Here is a 12,475-nt window from a genome sequence, read left to right on the forward strand (position 1 = left end):
TTGTGACTTTTACTTGCAATATTTAAGGTTTGGTGTTTTATTTGCTGTATATTCTTACAAAGTTTAAGGTACATATTGAGATCAAGCAATTAAAATTTAGCTATGTTAAGTGGTTTCTTATAGTTTTGGAGCATGTTAAAGAAGTTTTTTCTGTCACCCATGCCTTGGGAATTATGTTAGATAACTTGGGTAGAATTGTGTGTTACATGTCAGTTTCTCAGGATGGGAGCAGGGTCCTAAAGCATCATCTGTTTTTACACATTTTTATTACGATGTCTTACTTTGATTTTGGTGCAAAGTATGTATTAATGAAAGAAACCCATGCAGTACAGTTAGGTGACCTGAAGACTTTGTTTTGTTGGATGGTAGGTAATGCTACTGAATGTTGGGGAGTAATTTTCCCTTGAGCTTCAGATATATGTGGATAAGTTGAAATCATCAGCTTAACTTCTACTTTAAAGTTCTTTTGGTGCTACCACTTAAAGATTTTATACTTAAGGTACTACATTTTTAATACACGCCTGTAGCAAGTCAGACATTGCCTGCATTGTAATTCAAAGCTGTTTGTAATTACTTTTGCTCCTTGTATCATTTATTTGGAGAATAGAATTTGAAACATCTTTAAAGTCACAGAGAAATGAAGTATTTAGCATAGAGAATGTGTTTAATATTTACTTTGCTTTTGAAAATTCCCTTCTTTTTTCCTCCTTTCCTTCCTCTCTGTGGGAAATGTTGCATGTGATTGCCAGAACATGTTACTTACTTCCTTACACCCAATTGGCTTCAAATGACTCCCATTTTCCCTTTATAATCTCACCTGGGGTTCCTTAAAATGTGTGTGTGTGTGTGTGTGTGTGTGTGTGTGTGTGTCATGGCTCATGTGTAGAGGTCAGAGGACATCTTTGACAAGTCACTTTTCTCTTTCTACCATGGAGGTTTTAACTCAGGTTGTCAGGCCTGGAGGCAAGTACCTTTACACACTAAGACATCTCTCTGATTTTATGACTCCTTTAAGAAGTCATGGTCAGCTGTGTTCCAATCTTTATCTGTACATTTGGCAGTGCCTAAAGAAACCTTCCTTGAATCCTTCTAAGTACAACATATTATTCATTTTAATTAGAGCACTCTTTTCTTCTTTGGTAGCCCAGCAAGTACCTAAGTATCAATCTTGAGTAACATTCATGTTATAGGTAAAGCTGTCCCAGGTAAATTCTTCCATCCCATAGCATCGTTACTTTCATTTTAGAATAAATCTTTCACATGCCTTCTTTTGCCAATCAATACAGATTTCGCTTTCAAGATGCTAGGTCTAAAGGGGATGAAGACAGATGACAACAGAGAGGTACGTAGAACAGAGAGGGCCCAAAGAGAATATATTGTCAGTGTTGCAAAGTGAGAGACCAGCAGCTGTGCATGGTTTCTAGAGTGTTTTGAAAGGTGATGTTTTTAGATAAGTGCCGTGTATAGATCCAGAGTATATCTTGTTTCATGGCAATTTTCTTACCTTTCATCTGCTTTTTGCACTTGAGCTGTCAACTTCTGCTACAAAGAAGAGTAAACTTAAGGAGTTCCTTCTACAGGAAATGAGGAAGGTTTAATTTAGAGATAGGTGGGATGCATTATGGAATGTTTTGTCCATATTTTATTTTGCAGGTTAAGAGAGAGAGAGATGAAAACAATGTATGAAATCACCCCAGTTAAAAAAAAGCTACAAAAGGGCTTATTGTGTCATGGGCACATTAATCTTCCAAAGGTGGGAGGAATATTTTTACTGATAAAATAAGCAGGTAGAAATTTCATAGAGGTGCTGTAGACAGTTGAATTCTCAAATAACCAATTTGTGTATTGTGGTTCCTTAGAGATTGTAGCATTAGTTAAGAAAATGAGAGCTGGAAGAGGCCATGCAACTGGAAACATGGAAGATATAATGAAGTAGGTCTGCCTGGCCTTTTCCCTTTTGTTTCTGTAATGCTGATTGCAAGCTGAAAGAATAGCATTTGAGGCTCTGCTGCTGATTTCTCTCTCTCTCTCTCTCTCTCTCTCTCTCTCTCTCTCTCTCTCTCTTTCGTTCTCTCGCTCTCTCGCTCTCTCCTTTCTTTCACCATCAGTGCTTCTTTACACTTTCCATATTTACAAATTTTACTTTAAAAAGCAAATCTGAAAGAAAGCTGCCTGTTATTAGGACATATTTACAACTTCATCCCCAGATCATTTGGATTCTGACTTTGTGAGTTTTCTGTTGGTACTTACTGCACAGTTTTTGTGTAATGCTTTTCTTAATTCTGATTCCCTAAACCACCTACTATTTACACTTGATAGCTTAGAGCTAGAATTCCTGTAGCTCCTTCTCTGGCAAATATTCTTCCTTTCTATTAGGTAATTCTTATGATCAAATTCCTATGAGCTTTGAAAAAATGTCATTTGTAGTTTAGTTTTTACTTGAACAGTAACCTCTATCATACTTTGGGTCTATCTTTCTGTGTCCACAGGACAGGTTCTATAATTTGTAAAAGTCACATAAGCAAATGGGTTCAGTTTGTGACTGCATGGTACCTGGGTGATCTTGATTGTGAGCAATTTACTGACCAAATATGAAGCTCAGGCTTCCCATTGTGAAATAAAAATACTATGTTCAGGATAGTTTTCAGTGGACTATTTGTATTGGATATATTGAAAATATAAATAAACATTTCAATCATATGCCCAGTTTACTTTCATTAAATATAGTATTTATTAAACATGATTTGAAAAACATAGAGCATAATGACTACAGAGTAAACTGAAATTAAGAGCAGGATTTTTTTTTCCTTTTTGTTCAGTATATAAAATGTGTCCTGTTTGTAGATTCAAAGGTAGAAATACAATTATTTCTGGGTCAGAAATCCTGAGAAGAATTTTGCTGTACGTTGGAGGAATGTTCGCCTCTGTTTTGGAAGCTGTGCGCTGCTTGTTATGGATCATTGCTGGGTTTTGAACAAAACGTAGAACAACAGCAACAGAAACCTCCTACGTGTCAGGTTAACACCGACACATTTATTTTAAAGAAACATTAAAATACTTAAGAATTTTGTATAGATTCTGTCTATGCAGTAAAAATGCTAAAATGTCTCCTATTACCTATTTGAAAGTAGCAAAGGATTTGGATTCAGGAAGAGGTCAAAATGAATGATGCCTTTTTTGTGGGGAGGGGTTGGGTGGCAGGCTTCTAGTTCTACATAAGTGTGGTAGAATGTTGGGAACCAAAAGAGTTTTTATTGTTTAGTAACACATTGCATAAAAAATATTTTTAAAACGTTAAAATGATTGATTTGATTTCACTGCAAGCCAGGAATAGTTTATCCACAAATATAAAAGTGAGCATTCTTATATAGGGAGAAGGAATAGTTGGTATGATTATATATGATACATTAAAAATAGAAATATAGCAGCAGCTCTCTGCTCCCAGACACCGTGGGAGAGAGACCCGACCGCTTGGTCAGATGGGCACTCCTGAGGCTGCAGAGCGGAAGAGACCACCAACACTGCCCACCCCTGCCCACATCCCTGGCCCAAGAGGAAACTGTATAAGGCCTCTGGGCTCCCGTGGGGGAGGGCCCAGGAGCAGCAGGACCCCTGCCTGAGACACCACCAGAACCTGAAGGAAACAGACCGGATAAACAGTTCTCTGCACCCAAATCCCGTGGGAGAGAGAGCTAAACCTTCAGAGAGGCAGACAAGCCTGGGAAAACAGAAGAGACTGCTCTCTGTACATACATCTCGGACGCCAGAGGAAAACACCAAAGGCCATCTGGAACCCTGGTGCACTGAAGCTCCCGGAAGGGGCTGCACAGGTCTTACTGGTTGCTGCCGCCGCAGAGAGCCCTTGGGCAGCACCCCGCGAGCAAACTTGAGCCTCAGGACCACAGGTAAGACCAACTTGTCTGTTGCAAGAAGGCTGCCTGGTGAAATCGGGACACACAGAGGCAGAATTCCTCTAGAACCGGGCACGTCCTGTGTTTACCGGAAGTCCCACACTCGCGGATACCGGCCCGCAGCAGCTCTCTGCTCCCAGACCCCTCGGGAAAGAGACCTCTCCGCATGGTCAGGTGGGCACTCCTGAGGCTGCATAAGCTCCCGGAAGGGGCTGCACAGGTCTTCCTGGTTGCTGCTGCCGCAAATGCCCATGGGCAGCACCCCGAGAGCGAACTTGAGCCTCGGGACCACAGGTAAGACCAACTTTTCTGCTGCAAGAAAGCTGCCTGGTGAACTCAAGACACAGGCCCACAGGAACAGCTGAAGACCTGTAGAGAGGAAAAACTACACGCCCGAAAGCAGAACACTCTGTCCCCATAACTGACTGAAAGAGAGGAAAACAGGTCTACAGCACTCCTGACACACAGGCTTATAGGACAGTCTAGCCACTGTCAGAAATAGCAGAACAAAGTAACACTAGAGATAATCTGATGGCGAGAGGCAAGCGCAGGAACACAAGCAACAGAAACCAAGACTACATGGCCTCATCGGAGCCCAATTCTCCCACCAAAACAAACATGGAATATCCAAACACACCAGAAAAGCAAGATCTAGTTTCAAAATCATATTTGATCATGATGCTGGAGGACTTCAAGAAAGACGTGAAGAACCCCCTTAGGGAAACACAGGAAAACATTAATAAACAAGTAGAAGCCTACAGAGAGGAATCGCAAAAATCCCTGAAAGAATCGCAAAAATCCCTGAAAGAATTCCAGGAAAATACAATCAAACAGTTGAAGGAATTAAAAATGGAAATAGAAGCAATCAAGAAAGAACACATGGAAACAACCCTGGATATAGAAAACCAAAAGAAGAGACAAGGAGCTGTAGATACAAGCTTCACCAACAGAATAGAAGAGATGGAAGAGAGAATCTCAGGAGCAGAAGATTCCATAGAAATCATTGACTCAACTGTCAAAGATAATGTAAAGCGGAAAAAGCTACTGGTCCAAGACATACAGGAAATCCAGGACTCAATGAGAAGATCAAACCTAAGGATAATAGGTATAGAAGAGAGTGAAGACTCCCAGCTCAAAGGACCAGTAAATATCTTCAACAAAATCATAGAAGAAAACTTCCCTAACCTAAAAAAAGAGATACCCATAGACATACAAGAAGCCTACAGAACTCCAAATAGATTGGACCAGAAAAGAAACACCTCCCGTCACATAATTGTCAAAACACCAAACGCACAAAATAAAGAAAGAATATTAAAAGCAGTAAGGGAAAAAGGTCAAGTAACATATAAAGGCAGGCCTATCAGAATCACACCAGACTTCTCGCCAGAAACTATGAAGGCCAGAAGATCCTGGACTGATGTCATACAGACCCTAAGAGAACACAAATGCCAGCCCAGGTTACTGTATCCTGCAAAACTCTCAATTAACATAGATGGAGAAACCAAGATATTCCATGACAAAACCAAATTTACACAATATCTTTCTACAAATCCAGCACTACAAAGGATAATAAATGGTAAAGCCCAACATAAGGAGGCAAGCTATACCCTTGAAGAAGCAAGAAACTAATCGTCTTGGCAACAAAACAAAGAGAATGAAAGCACACAAACATAACCTCACATCCAAATATGAATATAACGGGAAGCAATAATCATTATTCCTTAATATCACTTCAGCAAAGTGGCTGGGTATAAAATTAACTCAAATAAATCAGTTGCCTTCCTATATACAAAAGAGAAACAAGCCGAGAAAGAAATTAGGGAAACGACACCCTTCATAATAGACCCAAATAATATAAAGTACCTCGGTGTTACTTTAACCAAGCAAGTAAAAGATCTGTACAATAAGAACTTCAAGACACCGAGGAAAGAAATTGAAGAAGACCTCAGAAGATGGAAAGATCTCCCATGCTCATGGATTGGCAGGATTAATATAGTAAAAATGGCCATTTTACCAAAAGCGATCTACAGATTCAATGCAATCCCCATCAAAATACCAATCCAATTCTTCAAAGAGTTAGACAGAACAATTTGCAAATTCATCTGGAATAACAAAAAACCCAGGATAGCTAAAGCTATCCTCAACAATAAAAGGACTTCAGGGGGAATCACTATCCCTGAACTCAAGCAGTATTACAGAGCAATAGTGATAAAAACTGCATGGTATTGGTACAGAGACAGACAGATATACCAATGGAATAGAATTGAAGACCCAGAAATGAACCCACACACCTATGGTCACTTGATTTTTGACAAAGGAGCCAAAACCATCCAGTGGAAAAAAGATAGCATTTTCAGCAAATGGTGCTGGTTCAACTGGAGGTCAACATGTAGAAGAATGCAGATCGATCCATGCTTATCACCCTGTACAAAGCTTAAGTCCAAGTGGATCAAGGACCTCCACATGAAACCAGACACACTCAAACAAATAGAAGAAAAACTAGGGAAGCATCTGGAACACATGGGCACTGGAAAAAATTTCCTGAACAAAACACCAATGGCTTACGCTCTAAGATCAAGAATCGACAAATGGGATCTCATAAAACTGCAAAGCTTCTGTAAGGCAAAGGACACTGTGGTGAGGACAAAACGGCAACCAACAGATTGGGAAAAGGTCTTTACCAATCCTACAACAGATAGAGGCCTTATATCCAAAATATACAAAGAACTCAAGAAGTTAGACCGCAGGGAAGCAAATAACCCTATTAAAAATGGGGTTCAGAGCTAAACAAAGAATTCACAGCTGAGGAATGCCGAATGGCTGAGAAACACCTAAAGAAATGTTCAACATCTTTAGTCATAAGGGAAATGCAAATCAAAACAACCCTGAGATTTCACCTCACACCAGTGAGAATGGCTAAGATCAAAAACTCAGGTGACAGCAGATGCTGGCGAGGATGTGGAGAAAGAGGAACACTCCTCCATTGTTGGTGGGATTGCAGACTGGTACAACCATTCTGGAAATCAGTCTGGAGGTTCCTCAGAAAATTGGACATTGAACTGCCTGAGGACCCAGCTATACCTCTCTTGGGCATATACCCAAAAGATGCCTCAACATATAAAAGAGACACGTGCTCCACTATGTTCATTGCAGCCTTATTTATAATAGCCATCAACTGGAAAGAACCCAGATACCCTTCAACAGAGGAATGGATACAGAAAATGTGGTACATCTACACAATGGAATATTACTCAGCTATCAAAAACGAGTTTATGAAATTCGTAGGCAAATGGTTGGAACTGGAAAATATCATCCTGAGTGAGCTAACCGAATCACAGAAAGACATACATGGTATGCACTCATTGATAAGTGGCTATTAGCCCAAATGCTTGAATTACCCTAGATCCCTAGAACAAAGGAAACTCAAGACGGATGATCAAAATGTGAATGCTTCACTCCTTTAAATGAGGAAAAAGAATACCCTTGGCAGGGAAGGGAGAGGCAAAGATTAAAACAGAGACTGAAGGAACACCCATTCAGAGCCTGCCCCACATGTGGCCCATACATATACAGCCACCCAATTAGACAAGATGGATGAAGCAAAGAAGTGCAGACCGACAGGAGCCGGATGTAGATCGCTCCTGAGAGACACAGCCAGAATACAGCAAATACAGCGGCGAATGCCAGCAGCAAACCACTGAACTGAGAATAGGTCCCCTGTTGAAGGAATCAGAGAAAGAACTGGAAGAGCTTGAAGGGGCTCGAGACCCCATATATACAACAATGTCAAGCAACCAGAGCTTCCAGGGACTAAGCCACTACCTAAAGACTATACATGGACTGACCCTGGACTCTGACCCCATAGGTAGCAATGAATATCCTAGTAAGAGCACCAGTGGAAGGGGAAGCCCTGGGTCCTGCTAAGACTGAACCCCCAGTGAAGTAGACTATGGGGGGGAGGGCGGCAATGGGGGGAGGGTTGGGAGGGGAACACCCATAAGGAAGGGGGGGGATATTTGCCCGGAAACCGGGAAAGGGAATAACACTCGAAATGTATATAAGAAATACTCAAGTTAATAAAAAAAAAATCCAAAAAAAAAAAAAAAAGAGTTGGAGAACTTTTTATTTGGGAAAGTTCTATGAAAGTCAATGGATTTTAATAAAATATGTAATATGAAAATGAGAGATTCCCTGACTGACAAGACATAGAAATGAACATAAAAAAAACAAAAAAACAAAAAAACAAAAAAAATAGAAATATAATGACTAGACCTTATAAGGTTAAACATAAGGCAATTTAAAATAATAATTAACTTAGGGCCTAGGGCATCAGCAGAAACCTTCAAAATATTTGTTTTACCTATGAAAAGACCAGAATTTAAATGGCTGTCTTAGGGTCAAACATGGTGGTGAAGGTCTTTAATCCCAGATAATAGGAGGCAGAGGCAAGCAAATCTCTTTGAATTCATGGTCAGACAGAACTATTTAGTGAGACCTTATGGCAGCAAAATATCCATAGTTTTTTGCCTTCATACTCTGTAACTGTGTTGTTAGAGACATGGTCTTATGCAGGTAGCCAAGGCTGTCCTCATACCATCTTTTTTTAATGACCTTAAGTACTGCTTTTACAAGCATAACTCGTCACACTGAACTGCCTTTTTTTTTTTAAAAAAAATCTGTTTACTAGGTACCTGTGATATGTCAGGAACTATGCTAGGTGTTATTACCAGAACCCCTGACCAAATGCATGTCTTTGCATAGTAATGCAGATCCATATTCAGTGTAATTACATAAAATGCATGAAAGTTGAAAATGAATTTCTTTTCCTGTTTAGGCTAAAATTGAGGGGAGAGAACCAATCTCCTAATTCTGTCTTCACCTTTCCCACATCAGTATTATAACTGAGAGAGAGAGCGGGGGGAGGGAACAAAAGCTTCGAAATATTCATATGTAGAGCTTTGCCTTCAGGCTCCATTTAAGGAGCTGGCAGGTCATTCTTTTTGGTGAATGGACTGTTTCCAATCTTCCTTGGCAGGGCCTGTGGAAAACCGGAGCTCAGAACCACCATTTAAATACACAGATCTTAATTTCTAGACCTCCTTGTAGTGCTAGAATGACAAACTATTCAGGTAGTCCTTATGGAGCTAACATTTTAGTTGGGGAAACAGACAGTAAGACACATATCAAATATTATGACAGGTCTTGGCAAGTGGTATGGAGGAAAACAGTAAAAAAAGAGCAAGATGAGAAAGCAGAGTGATCAGCAGTGTGCTGTTTTAAACAGGCAAGCTCTGTGAGCAAGTGAGATTTGGACAGAGAACTCAGGGAAAATGGAGAGAGCCATACAGGTGTCTGGGAAAGAGCTTTGCAACCACAGAGACTGTCAAGTGCAAAGGCCTTGAGGCAGGATTCTACATGGAGTGTTTGAAGAATAGCATGGAGGACACTGTAGGTAGCCTGCAATGAGCAAAGTACAGAAAGGGCTATTTAATAGCCAATGCCAAGAGCTAGTTACAATGATGGAAGTATATATTAAGCATAGTTAGCTGTTCTCAGACTTGGAATGGTATGCTGTGGCCATTTTAGGAAAGCTGTATGAAGGACATGTCAGTTGAATAGTCATTGGATAGTTCTGAACAATTTTGAGGCTTAGAATAGCAGAATCAGAGGTTTCTCCCATTGGATGCTCATATAGAATTAGACTTTGGAGAGGTTAGAGACTAGGGAAGAGAGATCAAGCAGGTGGTTTCTGCAGTGGTCTCATATGACTCTGAACTGCGATATGTTGTTAGTAGGAACTAAATGAAGGATATAGATTAAAAAAAAAAACAAAAACAAGGAAGACCGGATGTGCACTGTATCAGCCCCAATAAATGAATAAAAAGGGCAAAAGAGATGCGTGCTTCAATAATGACAGAAATTTCAAGCATGGCTGGCTAAAATGACTCTAGCATTCACATAAAAGTTAAGAGCCAGACCAAGTTTGGAGTCCGAGATGATGAGTTCAGTTAGACGCGTAAATCAAGGATAAATGACTAAGATCACAAGAGCAGAAGTAAAGTCTGACCATGCGAGGACATTTCTTTAGTTTTAGAGCACTAACAGTTTGATTTTTAGAATGTAGTTCACTGTTGCAGATTACTGCTTTTACTATTTTAAATATCCTCTCTGTACCTTGCTGATGAGAAGAGCTCACATATCATTTGAATATCTTTCACTAGCTCATAAACTGAAGCCCTGCCATCTTCATAAGTCAGCAGGCTTTGTGTAGATCTCAATGACTGAGTGGGTTGGCATAGAGAACAGTGATACATATTTCATAGTCTGGAATGTTGTCCTTCAGATAGGCAATCTTAAATGTTTAAACAGTCCCTTAACCTTTGGTAATCTTTGTAAATGATCTCAGTCTATAGGACAAACTGATCAGAGTGAAGGCTCAATATAGGTGTTACTTTTACTTCTAATGAGGATGTGGGAACCACCTTCACTAATTGAGTGATCTACTGAGTTTTTATTTCAAAGTAAAACCCAGTGGATTTCTAGGATCAGGATGGTGAAGAAAGTAATGCCAGTGAGGCAAAAGTAACCATAGGAACTCGAGGCCAAGCCTGTATCACATTGTGAAACCCTGTCAAGAGAATGACACATTGTGATTGAGTAATTGCTTTATGGCCAGTTTCAAAGTAAGCTCAAATGTTTTTGCTATGCACCTGACTGGAAACCATCTATTACTAGTAGTATCCAGAAAACAACACTGAGCATAACAGTATGTTTTAATGAGTTGTTATTCTATCATTAAATTGAATTTTTATTAGTTTATTAACAGCACAATACCTCGATGATTACTTCATGCTAATATTATACAGGTATCACACGAATTATTTGAATATATCCTGTAATGAAAGATTAAATCTTAGTTTTCCATTTTTCCCTTTCTATAATTAGGTAGTCCAGAAGGGGGAGACAAAACATTGATTATTGGAGTCTCAAATACATGCTTCTTTATGATAAAACATAGCTTTCTCTTACCCCAAGTTGATTGTGGTTTTCTAACGAATAGACATTTTAGAATAGTTGGTACTGTAAAAGATTTAGTTTTGATGGTGGTAACAATCTTATTAAAAATCTAAATTCAATCAGAATAAAAATAATCAATGCCATTATTTTTAACTATAAAGTAGAAAAACTTATTTGTTAATAAGATGAAAAGAAGACCCGAGTCTATTGAATGGTGGCATATATTAAGAGGTCTTTTAAAGAACTGCACAAACACTATTAAAATACTCATTTTAGTCTTCCCTAATTTCACATTCATTAGTGCAATAACCAGCTACTTTCTCATTTTCTAATGTCTTAACAGTATGGAAAGCTGGCTTGTGCATTTGGCTTGTTATAGATAAGGATGTAGAGTGTTGGGAACCTGGCTCAGTGATAAAGCATTTGGCTAGCTGAGTTACAAAAACAAAACAACAAAACCTAGCATATAAAGGTGAGGATCTCAGCATGGATTTTGAAAGATCTTATTATTTAAATCTCAGTTTTAGAAGAAACTCTAATCTATTCCTGTCACGGAGGAGATGCTGCATTCTAGGCCATGCAGGACCTCTCTGCACCTGCTGTTCTGTGGGCCTAGAGGATTGATCAGGAATGAATGATCTTTGCATTTTTGGAGTTGTCATTTTGCAAACTGGCAAAATCCATGCAGGTAAACAGATGACATTGTGGAATGTTAATGGGAGGAAAAAAAGTGAAAAAATACTCCCGCATTAGGGACCAAAACTATATACTAGAAGCCATTCCATTTTTAGAATTGGTCTGTAATTTTTGAAGCCAGTTTTTCTATGCTTAAGGAGATAAAACATTGTTCCTTTGAGTTTTATATCATCCATGTTCACCTTTCCTATGCACTCTTGCCTTTTATAATTAATTTCAATTAAACATTAGCTTTGTTTAATTAATAATATTTAATTAAAATGCTTATAAGCTCTCAGAGGGCAAGGACCATGTCTTAGTATGCCTTAGACATTTTCAAATACCCTAGGCTGTAACAGCAATAAAATAATTAGTATCCCTCTGTTGAATCACTACATTCTTATAATTCCACTGAAGTTGAACTGCTTATGAACTGAAATTGGAATTCTGCTAGTTATTTTATAATGCCTCTCGAAAACAGCCCTTATTCTTCTGAGATATAGTCCAACATCATAAAAATCTTATTTTCTTCTTAGACTAAAAATAAAAGTTTTAAGTATGTTTCTTCTTGATTACTTTTCTACATCGAGGACGTTCTCACTGATGGACTCTTAAAGCACTAGTAGGTAATTCAAGTTTTCCTGCTGTGAGCTGTCACATTTTTCAATGCCCCTTCCTTCCTTCCTCCCTCCGTTCCTCCCTCCCTCCCTCCCTCCCTCCCTTCCTTCCTTCCTTCCTTCCTTCCTTCCTTCCTTCCTTCCTTCCTTCCTTCCTTCCTCTCTCTCTTCTCTTTTTTTCTTTTTCTTTTTTCTTTTGGCACTATCTATAGATTGGGACCTCAGAATTGTTACAGATTCCTTTATAACTTACCA

The 12,475-nt window shown here is 39.1% G+C and overlaps 1 protein-coding gene across 4 annotated transcripts in view; it reads left to right on the forward strand.

Moving 5' to 3' along the window:
* Diaph2 (diaphanous-related formin 2) overlaps nucleotides 1-12,475 on the forward strand; it is an 839,122-nt gene that overhangs the window by 85,201 nt on the left and 741,446 nt on the right.

Source organism: Rattus norvegicus, chromosome X (assembly GCF_021556685.1).
Source record: "Rattus norvegicus strain SHRSP/BbbUtx chromosome X, alternate assembly SHRSP_T2T, whole genome shotgun sequence".
In the NCBI taxonomy this organism is placed as follows: domain Eukaryota; kingdom Metazoa; phylum Chordata; class Mammalia; order Rodentia; family Muridae; genus Rattus; species Rattus norvegicus.